General features: G+C 43.6%; 1 pseudogene across 1 annotated transcript in view; it reads left to right on the top strand.

Annotated features, from left to right (window-relative positions):
• Positions 1–1,007: 1,007 nt before the first annotated feature.
• Positions 1,008–27,890, top strand: part of LOC309961166 (putative E3 ubiquitin-protein ligase HERC6) — a 52,460-nt pseudogene continuing 25,577 nt past the window's right edge. The window contains exons 1-8 of the transcript XR_014327193.1: positions 1,008–1,079; positions 2,677–2,752; positions 3,447–3,606; positions 5,365–5,482; positions 14,659–14,772; positions 15,103–15,143; positions 15,497–15,555; positions 18,321–18,363. The product of XR_014327193.1 is annotated as a putative E3 ubiquitin-protein ligase HERC6 (transcript). The remainder of the gene's footprint in view (positions 1,080–2,676; positions 2,753–3,446; positions 3,607–5,364; positions 5,483–14,658; positions 14,773–15,102; positions 15,144–15,496; positions 15,556–18,320; positions 18,364–27,890) is intronic.

Here is a 27,890-nt window from a genome sequence, read left to right as displayed (position 1 = left end):
ACCAAAAAATGCTAGTTCCGGGCTTCCCTGGTGGCACAGTGGTTGAGAGTCCGCCTGCCGATGCAGGGGACACGGGTTCATGCCCCGGTCCGGGAAGATCCCACATGCCGCGGAGCGGCTGGGCCCGTGAACCATGGCCGCTGAGCCTGCGCGTCCGGAGCCTGTGCTCCGCAACGGCAGAGGCCACAGCAGTGAGAGGCCCGCGTACCGCAAAAAAAAAAAAAAAAAAAAAATGCTAGTTCCTTCTGCCCTCGCCCTGCATTCCTTTACTGTTTTATTTTTCTTCACGTTGCCACTTGACATCATACAAAATATTTATTTATCTGTTTATAAATAGGAGAATGTAAGCACCATGAGGATTTTGTATTTCCAGTGCCAAAAACCGTCTAAAAAAGGGCTGGCACGCAGATGCTTTTATTAAGTACTCTAGGCATTATTCTAACACAATTTATTATCATTAGATTCGCTGTATTACTGTCCACATTTCACAGACGTGGTAGCCGAGGCACAGAATCGGGAAGTAACTTGCCCAGAGTCACAGCGCTCTCAAGTGGCTTAGCTAGGATGCACATTGAGGCGCTCTTCCTCCGGGGTCCCTCTGCTCCTCAACACTTGGCGCTCAGGTTCGACACCCGAAAGCCGTTCGCGGGGGGCGAGCTGGACGTCAGGGGGACGCCAGCGAGGGCGCGGCTCACCCAGCCTCCCGTTTCCTGGGAAGTCAGCGCGCGCCCGTCCCTAGCCTTTGGGTGCCGCAGCTGGCAGAGCGCACAGATTCGGGCAGGCGGCTGGGGGCGGGAGCGGCCCGTACTTCTGCTGGGTCGCGGGCCGCCGGAGACGGGAGAACGGAGCCCCGCGCAGCCTGAGCGCAACGCCTCCCGCAGCCTGAGCGCAACGCCTCCCGTTTCGTTTTCCCGAGGCGCCTCGGCTTTGTTTCGGTTTCCAGTTGTTCCGTCTTCAAAACGAAACTGAAAGTTGCGCTAAACTGCGCAGCGTTCCCTTGGACGGAGATGCCTTTTGGCACCAGTCCTTACCTCTGCGAATCTGTCTGGAACAGAGTGACCTTGCAAACGTGGTTTGTGGTTTGGACACCTGAAACTCCCTCAGAAATACCCTAGGGCGTCTTTTTTCTTCAGATTAAAAACATGTATAATAGCATTTTGCTATTACTGATTATTATATCAATAGAGACACAGGGAAAGAAATCGCTTATGATTCTAACACCCGAAGACAACTAATATTTTGATGCATTTTTTGGCCTTTTTTTCCTATTATACATTTAATCTTTATAAAATCATGTCATTATACAGTTTTATATATGCAGAATTTAACTCTGTAAATTGCGTTTTCGTCAAACATAATATCATGAACATATTGCCCTTTTATTATATATTTTTTAAAATAAATTTTAAATTGTTGTGTAACGTTCCAGGTTCTGACAGTACAATTCAGTTATTCTCCTCTTGTGGAAGTTTGTTTTTATCTCATCAGGGCCTTTTATAAATAATAGTATGATTGACATTATTGTAAGTAAATATTTGACCAAATTTCTGATTACTTAAAATAAATTCCAAAAGATGTGTCTGGAGGAAAAACTTCTCCTCTACCCTCTTAGTTCTTATACTGAGGGCCTGTGAACTAAACTGACAAAGACAGATTAACGAGAAAAAACCTTCCAACTTTATAAATATTTTATGTGCACAGGAGTTCACAGAAAAGTGAAACTCAAGAAGTGGTTAGCCTTAGGAGCTTATATGCCATTTAACAAAGAACAGGGGGTTTGGGTTTTGAGGGATGATCAATTGTGGAGAAGTGTCTTTGAAATATATTAGGGAGGGGTTTCCCTGGTGGCACAGTGGTTGAGAGTCCACCTGCCAGTGCAGGGGACACGGGTTCGAGTCCTGGTCCGGGAAGATCCCACATGCCGCGGAGCAGCTAAGCCCGTGCGCCACAACTACTGAGCCCACGCACCTAGAGCCCATGCTCCGCAGCAAGAGAAGGCACGGCAATGAGAAGCCCGCGCACTGCAACGAAGAGTAGCCCCTGCTCGCCGCAACTAGAGAAAGCCCGTGTGCAGCAATGAAGACCCAACGCAGCCAAAAATAAAACAACTTAAAAAAAAAAAGATAGGGCTTCCCTGGTGGCGCAGTGGTTGAGAGTCCGCCTGCTGATGCAGGGGACACGGGTTCGTGCCCCGGTCCGGGAAGATCCCACATGCTGTGGAGCAGCTGGGCCCGTGAGCCATGGCCGCTGAGCCTGTGCGTCCGGAGCTTGTGCTCCGCAGCGGGAGAGGCCACAACAGTGAGAGGCCCGCGTACCGGAAAAAAAAAAAAAAAAAAAAAAAAAAAAAGATAAAAGTAATGAACATCTTAAAAAAAAAAAAGAAGTATATGAGGGAAACTAATGGAAGATAAGTGTTACTTTACTAAGGGCTGTTTATGCAGACTCATCTCAGTGCCAGCTCTGGTGATAAGAGGCATTCTTTTCTTCCTGGTATGGAAGGGGGGTGCACCTTCACAGGAGAAATTCATGCCAACTTCACAAATTTATGCTTTTAAGTTGATAAGGGGAAGGCAGAGAACTCTTTCTGCATCTGTTGATTCTCAGTTGCCTTCATCTCAAAGTCATCCTTAGGCCAAAGTGGCGTATTTTGGGGTGGCATATTCTGATCCCCTTCAGGTGGAAATTAGGGACAACGTGACACTTAAAGCCAAATTCTTCTCCAGGAAGAAGGTACCAGTTTCCACCTCCATGAGTATATGAATCTTTGGGAATTTTTTTATCGTTGCATAGTTTGCAAAGTAAATCATTGAAAAGGATAAGATCACAAGATTAAAAAAGAAAACTTAAGTGTTAAGAAAAACTTTACCGGTAATGATGTGCTTAACTTCAAACCTCCGATAATTCAGAGACAAACGCTTTGGGAGAACAGCTTGGATTGTCTTGTAGGGAAATGTGCTCAGGTTTTCATCTGTGGGCACATCTGGCCCATTGGGAGGCATGCTACTGCACTCTTCACTGTGAGTGCCTCTGGCATCTGCCTCTCACACTCAGGCAGGCTCCCTGCCCTTAGCAAAGGATGCACTGTTCTCACTCTTCAGGGCTGGAAAGTCAGAGGAATGGAGGAGGGGTGATCCCATCTTCTCTCCTTTATCTGGCTGGGTTTTGACTCCACCCTCGTAGAGAAATGTTAGGGCAGCAAGTCCTTACAGGTTCCCTCCTCCACGTGCCCACCCTTTTAAATAGCAGCCGTATTCCCATAAGGACAGTGCCACACACTGAGCCTGTTTCCTTCACACCTTTAAGGTGGACCTTAGGCCTTGATTGAAAAGCCATTGGAAGAGATGGGAAATCCCAGTGACCCTTCCTTTTGAAGAAAAGTACTTTGTTAAACTTGGTATTATATGAACAATCTTATGGGAGGTTTGGTTTTGATTTTGTTCCTAAAGAACGAATTCCGGCATTGGAGACGCCACATGTTGGTCCGGTGAGCTGTGGAAAGGAGCATTCCCTGGCTGGCTGTCACAAAGGAAGGGTCTTCGCGTGGGGATCTGGTTCTGAAGGACAGCTGGGAATTGGAGAATTTAAGGAAATAAATTTTATGCCTAAGTACGTATTTTAATTCATTCATTTATTCATTCAGTATTTTTGAGTTTCATGGGACAGGCACCATGCAAGATGCCAGGGTCCAAAGATGACTATAACAAACACAGTCCCTAACCTCACAGGTTACAGTGTAGTGAGGGAAGGAGGGGGGAAGACAAGGTATAACACCAGCTGTTATTTAATTAGAGTCTATGAAAGAGCAGGGCAGCATGAAGTGAGAACCTGTGACCCTGTGATTTTAATCTTAGGTACTGGAAATAACTGTGGGACCCGCTTGGACCTCCAGAGTTGGTGTAAAGATTATTTTAAAGCGAAAATCTTTGAGCTACAGAAAGTTCACAGAGAGACATCTTACCTGACTAAAACAGGTAAGATTTAGTTTTACCTGTTGTAAATACAGCTGCCATTAACCGTCCTTTGAGGGAGTTTCCTATGAATTCAGCTGTTGTAAAGACAAAGCGCCCGATCAGCATCAAAAACCCAATTGAACCTTCCATCCTCTCCCACTGAAGCCCTAAATAAATCCCTTTTGCTAAGTTAATATATGTACACCTCTACTCAGGCTATCGTACAAATTTTCCATTACGGGAGCTCCTGTCTGTACATGTAGATAAACTTTGCCTTTTCTCCTGTTAATCTGTATATACTCAGTTAATTTGCAGGTCCCCAATCACGGGACACAAGTTGGAAGAGGAAAGGTTTTCCTCCCAACATAACCTTTTGGCTTGTCATAAGCCACTGGATCCTAATATTTTCCTTAGTAAAATCGGGGTAAAAAATCACATCCTCACACACAGCTTCCTAGGCCAAATGATATGACAAGCAGTCTGAACTGTGTGTGCATGAATTACGTGCATTGGAAATTTTCAAAAGCATGTTTTTTAATGCTAGGAAGTTACCTTTGTTACTTTCTCTGCTCATTAAATTGTATAAGAGATTGCTGTAGGGGCTTCCCTGGTGGCGCAGTGGTTGGGAGTCCGCCTGCCGATGCAGGGGACACAGGTTCGTGCCCCGGTCCGGAAGGATCCCACATGCCGCGGAGCGGCTGGGCCCGTGAGCCATGGCTGCTGGGCCTGCGCGTCCGGAGCCTGTGCTCCGCAACGGGAGAGGCCACAACAGTGAGAGGCCCGCGTACCGCAAAAAAAAACCAAAAAAAAAAAAAGAGATTGCTGTGGCTTGGGGGAATGAGCACTGAACTTGGAATGAAAAGCCCAAGGTTTGAGTCTGTTCTACAACTGATACGAGTTCACCTCTTTGAGTTTTCCTAGGTTGAGCCGTGTGAAATTGCCGATAGTTATGTTTTTGATCCACAAAAGTGGCAATTTAATAGGAATCAACCTAGTGGTATCTTTATCTCACAGGGTGAGATAGGTGTTGTAGGTGACAGTGCTCTATAAATTCTAAAGCCCTGGACTATATGTGTGTGAAGAAATTTAGTTTTCTTTTAGGTTGATAAGTATAGCATAAAAGTTAGTACATTATACAATGTGTGAAAAGGCCCAATTCACTTTTGAATTATATATTGTTCTGGATTCTGCCCTGCACCTTTGTACATGTTGATGACATGTTAAAATAGCTTGAAGGCTTTGGAATAAAAAGTTCGTTCGGGTTTTTCCATAAGATGTTATGGAAACCCCCGAACGAACTTTTTGGCCAACCCAATAGTACAGAAATACAAGAAAATAAGTTAAAATATCTGTAGTCCACTTGGTGACCCAATCTGAAGAAGGATTAATAGATTTTGTATCATTTTTATTATAGGAAGATAGAAACTCTGACTGGTATGAAAATTATACAAGTCTCCCGTGGATGCTACCACTCCCTGGCATTATCAGAAGGTAAAAAACGTCTTCCTGGATCTCCTATGTGTCATCAGGAAGTAATTTTTTGAATAAGAATGATACCTGTTCCTCGAGTCTGTCATACAGAGTGAAGTAAGTCAGAAAGAGAAAAACAAATACCGTATGTTAACACACATATATATGTGGAATCTGGAAAAAAAAAAAAAAGGTTCTGAAGAACCTAGGGACAAGACGGGAATAAAGACGCAGATGTAGAGAATGGACTTGAGGACCGGGGAGGGGGAAGGGTAAGCTGGGACGAAGTGAGAGAGTGGCATGGAGTAATATATACTACCAAATGTAAAATAGATAGCTAGTGGGAAGCAGCCACATAGCACAGGTAGATCAGCTCGGTGCTTTGCGACCACATAGAGGGGTGGGATAGAGAGGATGGGAAGGAGACACAAGAGAGAGGAGAGAATATATGTATATGTATAGCTGATTCACTTTTTTATAAGGCAGAAACTAACACACCACTGTAAAGCAATTATACTCCAATAAAGATATTTAAAAAAAAAAGAATGATACCTGTTGAGTTTAATGCACTGGGGTTCATTTTAATGCATTTAAAGTTAAAAAGAAAACTTAGATGTAATAACTTACAGAAATCTGACATGTGTTGGCATTTCTCTGAATAGCATCAGAAGAACTTGACTTTTTTTTTTTTTTTCCTTTTTTGCGGTACGCAGGCCTCTCACCGCTGTGGCCTTTCTCGTTGCGGAGCACAGGCTCCGGACGCGCAGGTTCAGCGGCCATGGCTCACGGGCCCAGCCGCTCCACGGCATGTGGGATCCTCCCGGATCGGGGCACGAACCCGTGTCCCCTGCATCGGCAGGCGGACTCTCAACCACTGTGCCACCAGGGAAGCCCTATTTGTATTTTTTTTTTTTTAGACTTAATTGATCATATATGTTTATCATGCATCAGGCTTTTGCAAACATAAAAAGGAAAATGTGCACCAACCAAACTGGTAAAGCTTTTCCTAAAGCTTCTTTGCATTCTTTTTTTTTAAATATCTCTCTTAATTCTTTTTTTATACAGCAGGTTCTTATTAGTCATCCATTTTATACACATCAGTGTATACATGTCAATCCCAGTTTCCCAATTCATCACACCGCCACTCCCATCCCCTGCCGCTTTTGTCCCTTGGTGTCCATACGTTTTCTCTACATCTGTGTCTCTATTTCTGCCCTGCAAACCGGTTCATCTGTACCATTTTTCTAGGTTCCACATATATGCGTTAATATATGATATTTGTTTTTCTCTTTCTGACTTACTTCACTCTGTATGACAGTCTCTAGATTCATCCACGTCTCAACAAATGACCGAATTATGTTCCTTTTTATGGCTGAGTAATATTCCATTGTATATATGTACCACATCTTCTTTATCCATTCATCTGTCGATGGGCATTTAGGTTGCTTCTGTGACTTGGCTATTGTAAACAGTGCTGCAGTGAACATTGGGGTGCATGTGTCTTTTTGAATTATGTTTTTCTCTGGGTATGTGCCCAGTAGTGGGATTACTGGATCATATGGTAATTCTATTTTTAGTTTTTTAAGGAACCTCCATACTGTTCTCCATAGTGGCTGGATCAATTTACATTCCCACCAACAGTGCAAGAGGGTTCCCTTTTCTCCACACCCTCTCCAGCATTTGTTGTTTGTAGATTTTCTGATGATGCCCATTCTAAAAGGTGTGAGGTGATACCTCATTGTAGTTTTGATCTGCATTTCTCTAATGATTAGTGATGTTGAGCAGCTTTTCATGTGCTTCTTGGCCATCTGTATGTCTTCTTTGGAGAAATGTCTATTAGGTCTTCTGCCCATTTTTGGATTGAGTTGTTTGTTTTTTTAATATTGAGCTGCATGAGCTGTTCATATATTTTGGATTAATCTCTTGTCTGTTGATTTATTTGCAAATATTTTCTCCTATTCTGAGGGTTGTCTTTTTGTCTTGTTTACGGTTTCCTTTGCTGTGCAAAAGCTTTTAAGTTTCATTAGGTCCCATTTGTTTATTTTTGTTTTTATTTCCATTACTCTAGGAGGTGGATCAAAAAAGATCTTGTGGTGATTTATGTCACAGAGTGTTCTTCCTATGTATGGTTTCCTCTATAAGAGTTTTATAGTGTCCGGTCATACATTTAGGTCTCTAATCCATTTTGAGTTTATTTTTGTGTATGGTGTTAGGGAGTGTTCTAATTTCATTCTTTTACATGTAGGTGTCCAGCACACTTATTGAAGAGACTGTCCTTTCTCCATTGTATATCCTTGCCTCCTTTGTCATAGATTAGTTGACCATAGGTGCGTGGGTTTATCTCTGGGCTTTCTATCTTGTTCCATTGAGCTATGTTTCTGTTTTTGTGCCAGTACCATATTGTCTTGATTACTGTAGCTTTGTAGTATAGTCTGAAGTCAGGGAGTCTGATTCCTCCAGCTCCGTTTTTTTCCCTCAAGACTGCTTTGGCAGTTGCTTCATTTGCAAATATTTTCTCCCATTCTGAGGGTTGTCTTTTGGTCTTGTTTATGATTTCCTTTGCTGTGCAAAAGCTTTGAAGTTTCATTAGGTCCCATTTGTTTATTTTTATTTCCATTTCTCTAGGAGGTGGGTCAAAAAGGATCTTGCTGTGATTTATGTCATAGAGTGTTCTACCTATGTTTTCCTCTAAGAGTTTTATAGTGTCTGGCCTTACAATTAGGTCTTTAATCCATTTTGAGTTTATTTTTCTGTATGGTGTTAGGGAGTGTTCTAATTTCATACTTTTACATGTACCTGTCCCGTTTTCCCAGCACCACTTTTCGAAGAGGCTGTCTTTTCTCCACTGTATATTCTTGCCTCCTTTATCAAAGATAAGGTGACCATATGTGCGTGGATTTATCTCTGGACTTTCTATCCTGTTCCATTGATCTATATTTCTGTTTTTGTGCCAGTACCATACTGTCTTGATTACTGTAGCTTTGTAGTATAGTCTGAAGTCAGGGAGCCTGATTCCTCCAGCTCCATTTTCCTTTCTCAGGACTGCTTTGGATATTCAGGGTCTTTTGTGTTTCCATACAAATTGTGAAATTTTTTGTTCTACTTCTGTGAAAAATGCCATTGGTAGTTTGATAGGGATTGCATTGAATCTGTAGATTGCTTTGGGTAGTAGTCATTTTCACAACGTTGATTCTTCCAATCCAGGAACATGGTATATCTCTCCATCTGTTTGTATCATCTTTAATTTCTTTCATCAGTGTCTTATAGTTTTCTGCATACAGGTCTTTTGTCTCCCTAGGTAGGTTTATTCCTAGGTATTTTATTCTTTTTGTTGCAATGGTAAATGGGAGTGTTTCCTTAATTTCTCTTTCAGATTTCTCATCATTAGTGTATAGGAATGCAAGAGATTTCTGTACATTATTTTGTATCCTGCAGCTTTACCAAATTCATTGATTAGCTCTAGTAGTTTTCTGGTGGCATCTTTAGGATTTTCTATGTATAGTGTCATGTCATCTGCAAACAGTGACAGTTTTACTTCTTCTTTTCCAATTTGGATTCCTTTTATTTCTTTTTCTTCTCTGATTGTCATGGCTAGGACTTCCAAAACTATGTTGAATAATAGTGGCAAGAGTGGACATCCTTATCTTGTTCCTGATCTTAGAGGAAATGCTTTCAGCTTTTCACCATTGAGAATGATGTTTGCTGTGGGTTTGTCATATATGGCCTTTATTATGTTGAGGTAGGTTCCATCTATGCCCACGTTCTGAAGAGTTTTTATCATAAATGGGTCTTGAATTTTGTCAAAAGCCTTTTCTGCATCTATTGAGATGATCATATGGTTTTTTTCTTCAATTTGTTAATATGGTGTATCACATTGATTGATTTGCATATACTGAAGAATACATCCATCCCTGGGATAAATCCCACTTGATCCTGGTGTATGATCCTTTTAATGTGTTGTTGGATTCTGTTTGCTAGTATTTTGTTGAGGATTGTTGCATCTATATTCATCAGTGATTTTTTTCTGTAACTTTCTTTTTTTGTAGTATCTTTGTCTGGTTTTGGTATCAGGGTGATGGTGGCCTCAGAGAATGAGTTTGAGAGTGTTCCTTCCTCCGCAGTTTTTTGGAAGAGTTTGAGAAGGATGCGTGTTAGCTCTTCTCTAAATGTTTGATAGAATTCACCTGTCAAGCCATGTGGTTCTGGACTTTTGTTTGTTGGAAGATTTTTAATCACAGTTTCAATTTCATTACTTGTGATTGGTCTGTTCATATTTTCTGTTTCTTCCTGGTTCAGTCTTGGAAGGCTATACCTTTCTAAGAATTTGTCCATTTCTTCCATGTTGTCCATTTTATTGGCATAGAGTTCCTTGTACTAGTCTCTTAGGATGCTTTGTATTTCAGCAGTGTCTGTTGTAACTTCTCCTTTTTTATTTCTAATTTTATTAATTTGAGTCCTCTCCCTCTTTTTCTTGATGAGTCTGGCTGATGGTTTATACATTTTTTTATCTTCTCAAAGAACCAGCTTTTAGTTTTATTGATCTTTGCTATTGTTTTCTTTGTTGCTATTTCATTTATTTCTGCTCTGATCTTTATGATTTCTTTCCTTCTGCTAACTTTGGGTTTTGTTTGTTCTTCTTTCTCTAGTTCCTTTAGGTGTAAGGTTAGATTGTTTATTTGAGATGTTTCTTGTTTCTTTAGGTAGACTTGTATAGCTATAAACTTCCCTCTTAGAACTGCTTTTGCTTCATCCCATAGGTTTTGGATCATCGTGTTTCATTGTCGTTTGTCTCTAGGTATTTTTTGATTTCCTCTTTGATTTCTTCAGTGATCTCTTGGTTATTTAGTAACGTATTGTTTAGCCTCCACGTGTTTGTGTTTTTTACGTTTTTTTCCCTGTAATTCATTTCTAATCTCTTAGCGTTGGGGTCAGAAAAGATGCTTGATATGATTTCAATTTTCTTAAAGTTACTGAGGCTTGATTTGTGACCCAAGTTGTGATCTATCCTGGAGAATTTCTGTGCGCACTTGAGAAGAATGTGTAATCTGTTGTTTTTGGGTGGAATGTCCCATAAATATCAATTAAATCTATCTGGTCTATTGTGTCATTTAAAGCTTCTGTTTCCTTATTTATTTTCATTTTCGATGATCTGTCCATTGGCATAAGTGAGGTGTTAAAGTCTTCCACTATTATTGTGTTACTGTCTATTTCCTCTTTTGTAGCTGTTAGCAGTTGCCTTATATATTGAGGTGCTCCTATGTTGCGTGCATATATATTTATAATTGTTATATCTTCTTCTTGGATTGATCCCTTGATGATTATGTAGTGTACTTCCTTGTCTCTTGTAGCATTCTTTATTTTAAAGTCTATTTTGTCTGATATGAGTATTGCTACTCCAGCTTTCTTTTGATTTCCATTTGCATGGAATATCTTTTTCCATCCCCTCACTTTCAGCCTGTATGTGTCCCTAGGTCTGCAGTAGGTCTCTTGTAGACAGCATATATATGGGTCTTGTTTTTGTATCCATTCAGCAAGCCTGTGTCTTTTGGTTGGAGCATTTAATCCATTCACATTTAAGGTAATTATCGATATGTATGTTCCTAGTACAATTTTCTTAATTGTTTTGGGTTTGTTTTTGTAGGTCCTTCTCTTCTCTTGTGTTTCCCACTTAGAGAAGTTCTGTTGTTGTTTGGATGGGTGATATTAAGGTATGTTTGTATGCCAGTGAGAATGGTCCCGTTCAGGAGGAGAAAGTGATGATGCACGAGAAAGAGGGAATAATTGTAGAGGTAATACTGTCCCAGAATAGGAGCCAGGAAGCAGGGCCAAGGGTCCAGTGTGGCACGTAGGGCTTTGGGCAGAAATTTTTATTCTGTTCAGATGAGGAACAGTGGAGGTGAGGGTAGGTTGCTTGTGGGAAGGTGATTAGTTCTTCCCTGATTGTTTCAGTTTTCTCAGTGATGCACAAGGCACGGTCCTTATTTGAAACTTAGTGAAGCAGAGGAAGATTGCTACAGGTTTAGGAATAAACGGAAAGTGTGCAATAGTGACTCAGAGTGAGACAGTGAACATCGTGGGAGATTACGAGACAGTATAGAGTAACCATTTGAAATCTGTGGTCGTGGGGCATAAGGTGAAATCAGTCGGCACAGTTGTTTGTTTTTCTCCATTGATGTTAAGCTGCTTGGATTCCTTTGGAGTAATTCAGATTGGAGGTTAACTACAGGTGGACTTTTGCTAGGTAAGTACAATAGGAAAGGGACAGAAGACTTGGAGGTATTTGCAAAGGACTGATTACGCTGCTGACCATAGAACCTAAGCTGGGTAGGATAGATAATGAACAAACAATAGGGTTGATGGATTGGAGAGTCCAGTGGCCTCAAAGAATGTTGGAGTGGATTCCACTCTAAAGTGTCTTCGTCTCTTCGGGCTGCTATAACAAAATACCGTAGATTGAGTGGTTTATAAACAGAAGTTTATTTCTCACAGTTTTGGAGGCTGGGAAGTCTGGGATTAAGATGACAGAACATTTGGGAATTCCTTGGTGGTCCAGTGGTTAGGACTTGACACTTTCACTGCTGTGGCCCGGGGCTCGATCCCTGGTCTGGTCTGGGAACTAAGATCCCGCAAGCTGCACAGTGTGGCCAAAAAAAAAAAAAAAAAAGATGATGGCAGATTTGATGTCTGGCAAGGGCCTGCTTCCTGGTTTACAGATGGCTGTCTTCTCACTGTATCCTCATGTGGCAGAAGGAACAGGGGTGAAAGAGCTCTCTGGGGTCTGTTATAAAGGGCACTAGTTCCATTCCTGAGGGCTCCACCCTCATGACCCAATCACTTTCCAAAGGCCCTACCTCCTAATACCATCACATTGGGGGTTAGGATTCCAATATATGAATTTGGGGGGAAAACACTCAGTCCATAACGTTCTGCCACTGCCCCCCTCAAATTCATGTCCTTCTTGCATGCATAATTCATTCATTTCATCCCAACAGCCCCCAAGTCTTAACTCATTCCAGCATCAAAGAATGTTAGCCTGGGAGTTCCACTCTGAAGTCAGTGAATTAGAAGGATGGTGTATGATGATCAGAGAGGAGAATGTTTCTAATGGAAATTTAGAAGGTGGAACAATTTTTGTCTGTTTGTTTGGCTGTGTTGGGTCTTTGTTGCTGCATGTGGGCTTTCTCTACAGGGTTCTCACTGAGGTGGCTTCTCTTGTTGCGGAGCACGAGCTCTAGAGCGCAGGCTCAGTAGTTGTGTTACACGGGCTTAGTCGCTCTGCGGCATGGGGGATCTTCCTGGACCAGGGTTCGAACCCGTGTCCCCTGCATTGGCAGGCGGATTCTTAACCACTGCACCACCAGGGAAGTCCCTGGAACAATGACTGGTGATTATAAAGTACAGAATATCACCTTTATCTAGGGCAATAGTTTTCAACTAGGAGTGGTTTTGCGCCCCTGGAAACACCTGGCAATGTCTGTGCTCAGCTGAGGTTGTCCTGAGGGAGGGGCATGTATGTCGGGGTGGCTGCTACTGGCATCAGGTGGGTAGAGGCCAGGGCTACTGCTAAACATCCTGCAACGCGCAAGACAGCCACTCACAACAGAGAATTGTCGGACGCAAAATGCCAGGCGGAGCAGTTTAGAAGCCCCGACCCAGGGCCTGGGTGGCTGCAGTGGAGCAGAGGAAGAGAGTGGAGACAAGATAAAGAACTGAGAGACCAAGAGGGGAAATAAACTGGGTTCACGAAGCACGAAGTTGCCAAGAAGGACAGGAAGAATGATGACAGGCGTGGATGTGCTGAGGAAGACAGGCAGCAAGGTGCTAGAGTTTCCAGTGATTAAAGGGTCGTGACTAGGACTTTGGCAGGTGATATAGTCTGTTGTTATGTGCTTCAGAGGAGCTGGGATTTTGAAGAAGAAAGTAGAAGAAATGGTCTGTAAATGCCAGTAGGGAGCGCCTCATCGTCCTAAGGTCCCTGGGATGGTGGAGGGAAAAAAGCTTCCTCATGGTTGAACTCCAGGGAACACCCAGGACTCAGATCAAGACAGTGGAAGGGAACTTTGGGAGTCACGGTAATACATCTTTTTCAAAAGGTCTTTAGCTAAGCATTAAACAAAAGTGATGCAGAATTCCCTGATTTACTATAAGTTAGTGGAAGCAGAGGTATATTACAGAGCAGAGCGCTAATGTCCTTGGAAAAATATATTAAAGACAGGTTTTTCTCTCCAGACAGTGATTTCTGACACCTCTGGTTGAGCCATTTGGTTTCAAATATTATGTAGAACGATGGTTCTCAAAAATGTGGTCCCCAGATCGGCAGCCTCAGCATCACCTGGGAATTTGCTAGATGCAGATTCTTGAGCTCCATGCCTGACCTGTTGAATCGAAAACTGTGGAGATGGGCCCAGCAGTCTAGGCTTTAACAAGACCACTAGGTGATCCTGTTATCAGTTTGAAAACCACGGATATAAAAGCAAAAACCTGTGGATGATTAAAGGGCAGAAAGAAACTAGTGTTTACTGAGTACTTACTATAATCCAAAGGCTTTGTATACCTAATATCTTTTAATCTCATTTTTTAATTGTGGTAAAACCTTCACCGCTATCTACCTCTAAAACTGTTTTCATTACCCCAAGCAGAAACTCTTTTTTCTCCCCAAGCAGAAACTTTGAACCATTAAATAACAACTCCCCATTCCCCACTACCTGTAACCCCAGGTAACCTCTAATACCCTTTCTGTCTATGAATTAGCCTGTTTCATATAAGTGGAATTGTACAATATTTGTCCTTTTGTATCAGGCTTATTTCACTCCGCATAGCGTTTTCACAGTTCATCCATGTTGCAGCATGTGTCAGAACTTCCTTCCTTTTCATGGCCGAGTAATATTCCATTGTATGGATGTACCATATTCATCTGTTGATGCTGTTGCTGGACGTGGGTTGTTCCCATCTTTTTGGCTATTGTGGATAATGCTGCAATGAATATTGACATACAGTATCTGTTTGAGTCCCTGTCTTCAGTTCTTTTGTGTTATCTCATTTTTTAAATAACAAAGCTAAGGCTTGGACCAAGCAAAGTGGCCAAGGCTAGAAAATGGAAGAGCCAGGCCAGTCTGATGCTCTGGCTCCTCCCACAAAACCCCACTGTCTGAGAGGATGGGGACCCGTCTCCCACCTGTGTTTTACTCACTACTTAATGTGTGTGTATTTTCCTGATCATTCTTTTCTTTCTTCCTAGGAGGATACTAGTTCCACCAGCGTTTCCAGGAAAACCCTGCCAGAAATAAGCCGAATTAACCAGTCGCTGACAGAAAAATGGATGGCAGTGGCAAGAGGAAGTGCAGAGCAGGAAGTAAGTGACTGAGAGGTGGCTCTGTCTGACGAAGTAGAAACTGGGAATTTCCTGGCGGTCCAGGGGTTAGGCCTCTGCGCTTTCACTGCTGGGGGCCCAGGTTCGATCCCTGTTTGGGGAACTAAGACCCTGCAGGCCGTGTGGCACAGCCCCCCAAAAAAGGAGCAACCACTTTTATTTGGTTCTGAAGCCTTGGTCATTTTATCCTAGACAGAAGAGAGAGGATTTGGCTTTGTCACGAAGGCATTTGCATTTTAATCATGATTCTCTTCTGCCATCTCTCAGTTTGAAGAAGTCATTTTATTCATTCATTCATCATTTCTTTAACAGAGGTATATTGAGGATGTACAATATGCCAGGCACTTTGATAGGTGAGGAAGATGCAGGAGTGAATCAAAAATGCTTTCTGTGCCACAAAGCCTTCCCCAGGGCAGACTGTTTTTATAGCTTCATAGTTTATTCTCTGGAGCTCCAGAAGTTTCTGTTTTCAGAAGGATGCGTTTTATTTAAATCTAGATGACTTGATCAAATCAACTATGAAGGGTTTTGGTGAGATTTAGCAGTCACATGCACAAAGTATACCCAGAATTTGGAAGACTCTTAAGAGAGCAGTTATTTTCGTTAACAATGGTTCCACGTCATCAGTTACATACAGTATTCGGTAAGATAAAAGGGACATGCTTATAGTATGTTGTGACTTAACCTTGTCTTATTATGTTTGCAGGGAAATTAGAGTGATATTTTCATCTCCTGCTTGTCTGACTGCAAGTTTTTAAAGAAAAGGTAACATTTACATGAGACTTAACTTTATTTAAGACACTGGGGGATATTTAAAATGAAATGTTTCGACTCAGTCATTTTAATATGTGCATTTTGTTATCTATGAACAAAAAAGAATCCAACATTGAAAACTCCATAGGTTGTTACAGAATTCTCCCATTTTTGTAAAGTAGTTTCCTATTGGACCACTGCAAGTTGTAATTTCTAATTTACATTGTTCACTGCCTCTGCCCTGCCCTTCTCTGCTGTCTGATTGGCAGGAATGGTGTTTTTTTCAGAATCTTTGCATCTAGGAACGATCAGTTCATTCTAACATTGCTTTTGTACTTAGAGGCCAGGCCTGTGCTCTGAAGCTCTTATTTTGAGATCAGTAAGGAAAACAGATTCTATTTATTTTATCTTTAACTAGTCTTACTACCACAGAGGAGAATCTAACTTCTCTCCTACTTGGTTTGACACTTGGTCTGATTCAGTAGTTTAAACAATTCCTCTCTTAAATCGCTCAATGTTTGGTCTTCTGTTTCTTCGCCTCCCTCTATGCGCTCCAATACTGCACCTGGGAACTACTGAAAGATAAAGTGAGGCATATTAAAAATTGTAAGTTTGTTTGAACGAACATCAATTTGAATCACGCAGCACCAATTCAGAATTGCCTAAGAGTGCACCGGCGAGAGGAGCTCAGGGAGAGACATACGGAGAAGGTACAGAAACGAAGAAAGGAAGCTATTTGACTGGCTATAACTCAAAGCCTACTGGGCTTTTTGTGATTGGTCGCCCTTAGCTTTTGATTCATAACTTTGAGGCATTTACAGGCTTAGATTTTGGGTTGCTTCTATAGGCCACCATGGCACTAGAACCACTGCAGTGCAATGGCCTCCTTGTTTAATTACTTTAGCAGTAACGAGGGAGGGGAGGGGGAATAGTAGCATAAAGGGGCCCTTAGGCTGCCCTCTGTCTTCTCCGGAGGACGGTGCCCTGCAGGTCTGTCCGCAGCTGGTGTCACTCGTCTCTGTCCTCCTTCGCTAGGTCAGGTCCTGTCCCTCCCTTGTTGACTTGGCCTCAGAAGATAGCTGTACACATCCGCCGCTAGGCGGTACTCACTATTCGCTTAACCCCTGTTGCAGGTACTTCTTGCCTCTAAGTAACCTGCCCTCCCCCCCCCCCCCCCCCCCCCCGCCATTGTCCCTTTGGTTCTTAACCCAGCTGCATTCCCAGCCATTCCTCAGGGAGACTGGAGGAACTGTTGGGTCCAACAGCTTCACCTGGGAACCAGAGAAGCCCAGGGAAGATGAGTGTCATGCCTGCCCACCGCAGCTCACGAGGCAGTTATCATTCTAGAGTCCCCAGAGGCATCCCTATTCATCTCTACACATCCCGGCCAAAGGCAGGAGATGAGAAACCAAGACACTGCTTCCCTCTGCCGGCTTTCTCTCCCATTTGCCATCCTCTTCTTGCCATCCTTCTAGCCTAGAAAGGAGGGGACTCTACCATGTAATGTATCCTGTTTCTTCCCCACTGTAGCCTCAAGCTAATTCTCATTACCTAGAGGAGAATCTTTTCTACACTAAGAAAATTATCTTTCTAAAGTGTCTCCATGTCCCCTTCCCAGGAGTGATAAACCTGAAGGTTTGATCTTAAGACGCCAAAGGCTGCAAAGGAGAATTTATTTTACAGGGAAATTTACAGTACTCTGTTTTGGTACTTGCATAAGTGTTTTAGGCCTAGTATTACAATTGATTGGTTAATCTAGCAAGCATGAAATATTTAATAGTACATTATAAAGACAAATCGTCCTACAGAGTGCAAGCTCCTCAAATATTACCAACACAACCCAGGGAAACGCCACACCTAGACAAAGAAAGCCTTGGTAGTATTTCTGAGGAGAATGGCCAGGTCTGAATTTTTTTAAATCAACAGTTTGGATTAAAGCAGGTCTTTCAGTGTGGGAGGGGAGGATTGGGGACTTCATCAGGATTGAGGAAAGATACTACAATCCGGGACGGTTGGAAACAGCAAGGAAAGGATGATTTTTTTTTTTTTTTTTTGTGGTACGCGGGCCTCTCACTGCTGTGGCCTCTCCCGTTGCGGAGCACAGGCTCCGGACGCGCAGGCTCAGCGGCCATGGCTCACGGGCCCAGCCGCTCTGCGGCATGTGGGATCCTCCCGGACCGGGCACGAACCCGTGTCCCCTGCATCGGCAGGCGGACTCTCAACCACTGCGCCACCAGGGAAGCCCAAGGCAAGGATTTTGAGACAAGAGATGCGAGGAATTTTAGGGCGTAAACTGTTGATTGCTTTCCGTGGTAGAGTTAATGGGTCTTTTCAGGAAGTTCCTAAAATGAACAATCAAGCCATTTGCTTGGGCAAGGGTGTCTTGGAATAGTAAAGTCATGCTAATGAAACAGTGGAATCCCAAAGTAATATAAATATAGATGGTAAGATAGGTGGGGTTAGGGAGTTTCTGTTCTCAGTGCGCAGGCTGAGTGTGAGGGTAAATGGTTTCAGCACTCAGACGCAGCATGTAAACTTTTGCTATTCTTGCAGCCCAAACTTGAGATAATTGTTACCTATTCTCTATTAGGAGAACATAGATTTTATAACTTTTTTTTTGTGCCAAGTAAATTGATTATTCTGAAAGAATGCAAGCTTTAAGAAAAAAGATAATATATGATATGTAGTAAAATAAAATTATACCTAATGGTATATGAAGTTAGGAATATTCCTTTACATCTGTTTATGTGTTTTTTTTGCATTTCTTGCATCCAAAGAGAATCTGGAGAAACTATTTCCATTGATGTGGACTTAGAAGTGGCGAGAAGTTAACAAAAAAAGAATGGATTTCTTCTTTGGTAACAACCAATATTCACTTGACAAATAGATCAATAGAATTTCTTTACAGGAACTGATATGATTAGAGTTTACTTTTGTTAGGAGTTGAGTGAGATGGAAGTGTGATAGGGGAGGGGCTAGTGTTTGTTATGAGGTTACTATATGCCAGACACTGTATTAGGCGCTGTGCATGCTTAAATGTACAGTAGATACAGTGTTTTTATTTTCAATATGAGAAAAACAGTGCTTGAGAGGTATAACTTATGAAAAGAGTACTAGTTTGGGATTCATATGTTTTGGGACCTACCGATTAAGAATAGACAGATTAACAGAAAAGAGAAGTTCTACTTGTGAAGAGCAGCTAAGAATGAGGGTTTATATACCAACTTTAGGGAAGGGGGAGAACTAAATGAAACAATTTCCATTGGGAGACAGATGGGCATTTAGGGGGACACATGGAAGATAGGATAGCTTGTGATAACGTTTGTTTCTGCAATTTCTCATCCAAGTGCAAGTGCGGGGTCTTTTTCCTGGCAGTGAAGCTCGCTCGCCTGCCCACCCACGAGAGGATTTATAGCTGCTTCACTCTTCGAAGCCTCTGCCTTTAGTTAGATGAGAAAAGCTCTGAAGGCTTCTTTCCACAACAGCTGAATCTCTGACGTCTTCAGTTGAAAATCATCTTTATACCGTTTGGGGTCCCTACATTTGGAAGGGAAAGGGGGGAGAGTGTTCCTTAATATGCAGTAGAAACTTTTTATTTATTTACTTTTTAAAATGTTTATTTATTTATTTATATTTTATTTGTCTGCGTCGGGTCTTAGTTGCGGCATGTGGGATCCAGTTCCCTGAACAGGGATCAAACCTGGGCCCCCTGCATTGGGAGCGCTTAGTCTTACCCATGGGACCACCAAGGAAGTCCCTATTTTTATTTTCAAGATGAAAAAATAAGAATAGTGTATGTGATCAGGTATATTTTTAAAATAAATATTTAGGTTATGTGGGAGATCACTTGGGGTGCTATTCCCAGTGTGAGTTCTAAGAAACGTTAGTTTCACAGAATGCTCTATGAAGAGGGGTTCTTAGTGAAGCAGCTTTAGGAACACCGCATACTGTTATGGAGTCGTGATGCACGTAAGTAAATCAAAGACTCTATGATGTCATATACTGAAATAAATCTAGCTTTTTTGACCCTATTTTTCTCAAAGTTATTTGACTTTGTGACACTATTTTCCCATGTACACCTACTAGCATTCCGCAGAAGTCATGTTCTTCTGGATATATGAAGAAACAAGTTGTAAGAACATCAGTGTAATACTAGTATACAGTACTTCACAGTTTATCGTTGCATGTATCATCTTACTTAATCCTTAGGACATGTGGAGGCAGATACTCACAGTTAAGAGTATCTAAGATCTGTTAGAGAGAATACATAAGCTGTTGGTTCAGAAACCGGCCCCTGTGCTCAGAGGACAAGGAAGGACTGAAGAAAGAGGCAGCGCCTCCAGATTGGAAGGTAGCAGGTTTAATAAGCAAGGGAACTTACAAGGCTTGTCTTGGGTGGCCGCAAGATGAGTAGATCTGCACCCGCCCACCCGAATCCTGAAGTTCATATAGAGGCATTAACTGCTGGGTTCAGTCACATATACTGTCCACATAGTCTCAGCAACACCTTACTCTCTCAAGGCTGCATCCTTGGAACAGCTCCCACTATGGGAACAGTGGGCAGAGCAGGCCTTCCAAACAGACGGTGTGGGACTCGAGGGACATTGTTCCAGCTAATGATTAAGAACTCTCCAGACAATAGGGGCTTCTTAGACAATGGGTGAATTTCCAGGATGTCCGGCCCCCTTCCGAGAAGGAGGGAGATAACAAAATGTAAAAAAGGTGTCTGTCAAAGACCAATCAGGCAGCTGGGGACAAGTTCCCTCTCTGGTCCGAGCCTAAGCCGGGACCAATCAGCAGGAGAACACAACCAAATCTATAATTTACATACGGGGAAGTGGGAACCTATAAAACTGACATATTCGCCCCCAAAAGGGTTCCTTCTTCGACCTCCTGCGTGAGGACCAAGGAACCCCGGTGCACCGGCCTTCAATAAACCTCTTGCGTTTTGCATCGGCTTCCGACTCTTGTTGTTTCCTGGGCGAGTCGAAACTCCTAGGAGACCGCGCAGGTCTAACATTTGGGGGCTCGTCCGGGATTCCACTCGCCCCGGACCACAAGAACATCGGGAGTTGGAGGTACCAGGTAAGCTCCAGCTTGATTGTCTGTTTGTCCCTTGTTCTTTGTGGGCCATTATCGGAGGAAAGCCGTAAGAATCGGCTTATTATGGAATCTGTATCGGACCTCTGGCTAGGCAGACGTGCTAATAGCCGGCGTCCATGAGCCCTAGGGGACGCCCTGGTGGCCCATCTGGAAGGAGAGGCAAACTCTGTCTCCCCTTCACTCGGTTTCGGCAGTTCCCTTGGTGATAACTGCCATCTGAAGAGGTTTCGGTTTTGAAGCGAGCTCGCGGTGGCCCATGCGTATATGTGTTTCGTGGAGTTTTTAACTGTTTCTGTATTGTGGTCTATTCTTCTTCTCTGACGGACCACAATGGGACAAACTATGACGACTCTTCTTTCCCTTACCCTAAGCCATTGGACCAAAGTTCGGGCCAGAGCCCATAATTTTTCGGTAGAGGTAAAGAAAGGAAAGTGGCAGACTTTGTGTGCCTCTGAATGGCCAACATTTCAGATAGGATGGCCCCCCGAAGGATCCTTTTTATTAGACAAGATTAAGCTGCTGAAGTCTAAGATATTTAATATAGATCCTCACGGACATCCAGACCAAGTACCATATGTCTTGGTCTGGGAAGATTTAATTCTCTCCCCACCTCCGTGGGTCCGGCCCTTTGTTTCCTCAACAGGTACGTCCGCGCACACATCAGCAGCGTCGGAGATATTAGCCTTAAAGAAAAACCCCAACACGGAGAAGCTACCCGACGCCCCGGATCCACCGAAGGCGATTTATCCTGACCCGCAGTCAGATTTGCTTCTTTTGGATTCCCCACCCCCTTATCCTCCGGCCCCAAATCCCCTACCACCTAGAGGACCCCCAGCTCCACTGCCCTCGGCACCAAGGGAACCATCCATGATGGAAGAAAAAAGGGGTCCCTCAGCGGGCACTAGGAGCCGGAGGGCTATCTCCCTGGACTCCACTGCCCTACCTCTTAGAGAATATGACCCCCCCGACGGCCAAGGGAATAGACCTCTCCAATATTGGCCCTTTTCCTCTGCAGATCTTTATAATTGGAAAATGCATAACCCAACTTTTTCCGAAAATCCACAGGCCCTTACCGCTTTAATAGAATCTCTTGTTTTCTCCCACCAGCCCACATGGGATGATTGTCAGCAGCTGCTTCAGACTCTCCTAACGACTGAGGAGAGGCAACGGGTTCTTTTAGAAGCCAGAAAAAAAATGTATTAGGCGCCAGTGGGCAACCTACCCAGCTGCCTAACGAGATTGATGCTGGTTTCCCACTCGTCAGGCCAAACTGGGATTTCAATGCCCCGGAAGGTAGGGAGCGCCTGAAAATGTATCACCAGGCTCTGGTGGCGGGTCTCCATGGAGCGGCCAGACGGCCCACTAATTTGGCTAAGGTAAGGGAAGTCACTCAGGGGCCCCAGGAATCTCCAACTGTGTTCCTGGAACGTTTAATGGAAGCCTTTAGACGCTTTACCCCTTATGATCCAACTTCGGAGGGACATAGGGCTACTATAGCAATGGCTTTCATAGATCAAGCGGCCCCTGATATTAAGAAGAAATTACGGAGGCTAGATGGCTTGCAGGGATTTTCGCTTCAGGAGTTAGTAAAAGAGGCAGATAAAGTATATAACAAAAGAGAAACAGAGGAAGAGAAGGAAGAAAGAAAGCAGAAAGAGCAGGAAGCCGTGAAATAAGACGGGATAAGAGACAGGAGAGGAATTTAAGTAAGATACTGGCCACTGTGGTTGGAGGAAGAAATATAGGGGATAGGAATAGGCAGAAAGGGCGAACGGCAGACAGAAGGCGGCCATTAGACAAGGACCAATGTGCCTACTGTAAAGAAAAAGGACATTGGGCGAAAGAATGCCCTAAGAAAAAGAGTGGAGGAAGGCCAACCAGAAACAAAATCTTAACATTGGAAGAAGAAGACTAGAAAAGTCAGGGCTCGAACCCTCTCCCCGAGCCCCGGGTAACTCTTAAAGTGGAGGGGGAACCTGTTCAATTTTTGGTGGATACCGGAGCCCAGCACTCCGTCCTTCTCCACTCAAAAGGTCCTATCTCAGCTAAAAGGTCATGGGTACAAGGAGCCACTGGGAATAAACAATATTCATGGACCACACGAAGGACAGTAGATCTTGGGATTGGACGAGTAACCCATTCATTTTTTATTATTCCGGAATGCCCCTATCCTTTGCTGGGAAGAGATTTACTCTCCAAAGTAGGGGCTCAAATCCACTTTCAGCCAGAAGGTCCCACCATAACTGATAATAAAGGAAGGTTACTTCAAATATTGACTATGAAATTAGAAGATGAATATAAATTATACGAGCAGCCTTCATCCTCACGAGTTAATGTTACAGATTGGGTAACTCGGTTCCCTCAAGCCTGGGCAGAAACTGCCGGTATGGGGATGGCCAAAAATCGGCCCCCGGTGCTAGTGGAACTCAAGGCAACTGCCACCCCAATAACGGTCCGTCAATACCCCATGAGTAGAGAAGCCAAAGACGGTATCCCTCCCCATATACAGAGGCTACTAGACTTGGGCATCTTAATAAGATGTCAATCAGCATGGAACACCCCTCTCCTGCCGGTAAAGAAACCAGGAACAAATGATTATCGGCCGGTGCAGGATCTACGAGAGGTAAACAAACGGGTGGCAGACCTCCACCCCACAGTTCCAAACCCTTACAACCTCCTGAGCACTCTTCCACCTCAATATACGTGGTATACTATTTTGGACCTTAAAGATGCTTTTTTCTGTTTAAGACTCTCTCCCCTGAGCCAACCCTACTTTGCCTTCGAATGGAAAGATCCAACATCGGGAATGTCTGGTCAGCTGACATGGACACGGCTACCTCAGGGATTTAAGAACTCCCCGACCATCTTTGATAAAGCCCTCCATCAGGATTTGGCATTATATAGAGAATCAAATCCCCAGGTAACATTACTCCAATACGTTGATGATATTTTATTAGCTGCTGAGACCCAAGAAGATTGTATCAAGGGTACTGAAAAACTGTTAACGGAACTTGGAACCCTGGGATATAGAGCCTCAGCCAAGAAAGCACAAATATGCCAACAACAGGTCAGTTACCTGGGGTATCTATTAAAAGGGGGACAAAAATGGCTCACGGAGAGCAGAAAGGATACGGTGGCCCAAATTCCGGCTCCCAAAAGCGCCAGGCAGGTTAGAGAATTTTTGGGGACGGCCAGATTCTGTAGACTATGGATTCCAGGGTTTGCTGAGCTGGCGGCCCCATTGTACCCCCTAACCAAAAACAGCACTCCTTTCGTTTGGGGCGATAAGGAACAACGGGCTTTTGACCAAATCAAACGAGCTTTACTTTCAGCTCCAGCCCTAGGACTGCCAGATGTAATCAAACCTTTTCATTTATATGTGGCCGAATATAAGGGCATTGCAAAAGGAGTATTGACTCAGAAATTGGGTCCCTGGAATCGCCCAGTTGCTTATTTGTCAAAAAATTGGACCCTGTGGCATCAGGATGGCCCACCTGTTTAAAGATAATCGCTGCAGTGGCCGTTCTAGTCAAAGATGCTGACAAACTAACTTTAGGACAAAATCTAACGATAACAGCTCCTCATGCCCTGGAAAATGTAGTCCGTCAACCACCGGATAGGTGGCTAACTAATGCCAGGATGACCCATTACCAAACCCTGTTGCTAAACTCAGATCGCATCAAGTTTGCTCCAGCCACAGGACTCAATCCAGCCACCTTGCTACCTGATCCTGACTTGGAAGGCTCCACCATCATACATGATTGTCAGGAAGTACTGGCCGCAGCACACGGCAGTAGGCCAGATCTGATGGACCTGCCCCTCCCTGATGCTGATTTCACCTGGTTCACGGATGGGAGCAGTTTCCTGGAGGAAGGTAAGCGTCGAACTGGGGCAGCCGTGGTAGACGGAAAACAAGTCATATGGGCAGCGGCGCTACCACAAGGGACCTCAGCCCAACGAGCTGAATTAATTGCCCTGACGAGGGCATTAGAGATGGCAGAGAATAAAAAAGTAAACATCTACACAGACAGTAGATATGCGTTTGCTACCGCTCATATCCACGGTGCCATTTACCAACAGAGAGGGCTACTAACTTCAGGTGGCAAAGAAATTAAAAACAAAGACGAAATCATGGCTTTGTTGACTGTACTCATGCTTCCTACTAAAGTCAGTATCATCCACTGCCCTGGACATCAAAAAGGAAATACCCCAATAATTAGGGGAAATAATATGGCTGACCAAGTGGCCCGAGAAATAGCATCGGGAGAAGTCATTCTAGGACTGTCAGATAAAGTTCCTGAAAAACCAGGCCGCGATGAAGAAATCATCCCGGCCACAACAAAAGGAACTTTGTCCCCTCAGCAAGCAGAATCCATGTTACAACAGATGCACAGATGGACACATTTGGGGACTAAAAAGATGGTAGCCTTGTTACAAAAAGCCGGGTACGAAACCCCTGGAATGACAAAATTAGCTGGACAAATTGTGCAGGAATGCGTCCCATGTCAACAGGTAAATACTCACAAAGGGAAACTTGAAACTGGAAAGAGACTCAGGGGGGACCGCCCAGGAACTTACTGGGAGGTGGACTTTACCGAAGTGCGTCCTGGAAGGTACGGTAATAAATACCTTTTAGTTTTTGTAGACACTTTTTCAGGATGGATAGAGGCTTTCCCAACAAAGAAAGAAACAGCTGCTGTAGTAGCCAAGAAGATTTCAGAAGAAATTTTTCCTCGATTTGGAGCACCAAAGGTAATAGGGTCTGATAATGGTCCAGCCTTCGTCGCCCAGGTAAGTCAGGATGTGGCCAGATATTTGGGGACTGATTGGAAATTACATTGTGCCTATAGACCCCAAAGTTCAGGTCAGGTAGAAAGAATGAATAGGACTCTAAAAGAGACCCTAACTAAATTGTCCTTGGAGACTGGCGGTACCGATTGGACGGTTCTCCTTCCTTTGGCCCTATTCCGGGTTAGAAATACACCTTCCCGATACCATCTTACTCCTTTTGAAATATTATATGGTGCCCCGCCTCCCCTCCTCACTTTAGGAAAAGAAATAAAACCTGATTGTCAAAATAACACTGACTTATATGCTAGGCTACTGGGACTCCAATTGGTCCAGAAAGAAATATGGTCCCAACTCGCCGAGGCCTACCAACCGGGAACACCGGGAGAAACTCATCCTTTCCAAGTCGGAGACTCCATATACGTCCATCGGCATCGAACCCAGACGTTGGAACCTCGATGGAAAGGACCATACACCGTCGTCCTCACCACCCCAACGGCCATAAAAGTGGACGGCATCGCTGCCTGGATCCATGCTTCACATGTGAAGGCTGCACCAGCGACGGCATCATCAGGATGGCGGGCCCAAAGGACTGACAACCTGCTCAAACTCAAGCTTCTACGAACCTAAGACTTATAATTTTGGTTTTACTACCTTTACTGACTGTAAGTGATTTTAGCCCTCACCTCCCCCAACGTTTAACTTGGCAGGTAATTTCTCAGACTGGAGATGTAACCTGGTCCATTAGTCATACTGCACCCCCCTGGACTTGGTGGCCAGATCTTTTTCCTGATGTTTGTAAATTGGCAATAGGAACACCTTATTGGGGTACAGAAGATTCTCATGATATGAACACTGCCCCTTCCAAAGTTTCGGAAACTGATTGGTTTGGGCCGGGTTGCAAAAATGCAGGCAAAAGAATGATGCTTGGTATCCTCACTTTCTACGTATGCCCCGGGTTCCACCGCCCTCGATCTCTGAATTATAAATGTGGTGGAACTGAAAACTTTTATTGCAAAAGCTGGGGATGTGAAACTACTGGGGATACTAATTGGAAACCCACCTCAACTTGGGATTTTATTACTGTAACGGCTAATTATTCTCATAATGAGGATACCGGACACCGGAGTAAATGTTCAGGATGGTCTCATCCCCTTAAAATTTCCTTTAGTAATCCCGGAAAGAGAGATAAAAAATGGATAAATGGTCATTCTTGGGGCGTTAGATTTTACATGAGGGGATATGATTTAGGAATATTAATGACCCTTAAGCTAAAGATTGAGACTCCTCCTCCTATATCAATAGGCCCAAATCCCGTACTTGGCCCCCCTTTGCTTCCCCCGGCCCCTTCAGCTACGTCAACAAAGAATGAGACTAATGAAACCTCTGGATCCAAAGAACCCACAGTTAAGCCTGGGACTCCTCAGGATAGGATGCTTTCTTTGGTGCAGGCAGCCTTTACGGTTCTCAATGCTACAAACCCAGAGGCTACAAAATCATGTTGGCTTTGCTATGCTGCCCCTCCCCCTTATTATGATGCTATAGGATATAGCTCCAACTATACTAATTCTACCTCCTCAGACCAATGTCGATGGAAGCAAGAAGGGACCAGTAAATTAACCCTGTCCTCAGTTTCTGGAAATGGTACTTGTATAGGAACACCTCCCCAGTCCCATAGACACCTTTGTCATGATTTTAGCCTCCCTTCAGGCTCAGGATATCTTGTACCTCCTCAAGATGGATGGTGGGCATGTAACATGGGGCTCACCCCTTGTGTCTCTTTAGAAGTTCTTAATACTTCAGCTGACTTTTGTGTGTTAGTGCAATTAGTCCCTAGACTTATCTACCATTCAGACTCATCCTTTTTAGATGAATATGTACAAAAAACAAAAGAGAACCTGTAACCCTCACATTGGCTGTCCTTCTAGGACTAGGAATATCTGCCGGGATAGGAACAGGAACCACAGCCCTCATACAACAACCCCAGTATTATGCAAGTTTAAGAACAGGCTGTAAACATCGACCTTCGAGCATTAGAAAGTTCCATAACTCAACTAAAGGAATCACTCACCTCACTTTCAGAAATGGTGTTGCAGAATAGAAGAGGCCTAGATTTGCTGTTTCTTAAAGAAGGGGGATTATGCGCTGCTCTAAAAGAAGAATGTTGCTTTTATATTGATCATTCAGGAACCATTACCAAAACCATGGATAAACTAAGGGAACGCTTAGATAAAAGGCAAAGGGAGAGAGAAAACGAAAAAGGATGGTTTCAATCATGGTTTGATAAGTCCCCCTGGTTTACCACCTTAATCTCTACTCTGTTGGGACCTCTTATTGTTTTATTGTTGATTTTAACTTTTGGACCATGTGTTCTAAATCGCTTGATAGCATTTATTAGAGAACGTATCAGTACTGTACAAGTTCTAATGTTAAGACAACAGTACCAAAGTTTACGA

This window comes from Leucopleurus acutus (genome assembly GCF_964270905.1).
Source record: "Leucopleurus acutus genome assembly, chromosome: 4".
Taxonomy (NCBI): Eukaryota; Metazoa; Chordata; class Mammalia; order Artiodactyla; family Delphinidae; genus Leucopleurus; species Leucopleurus acutus.
Note: the sequence above shows the minus strand (reverse complement) of the source record. Positions and strands in the feature narration are given on the sequence as shown.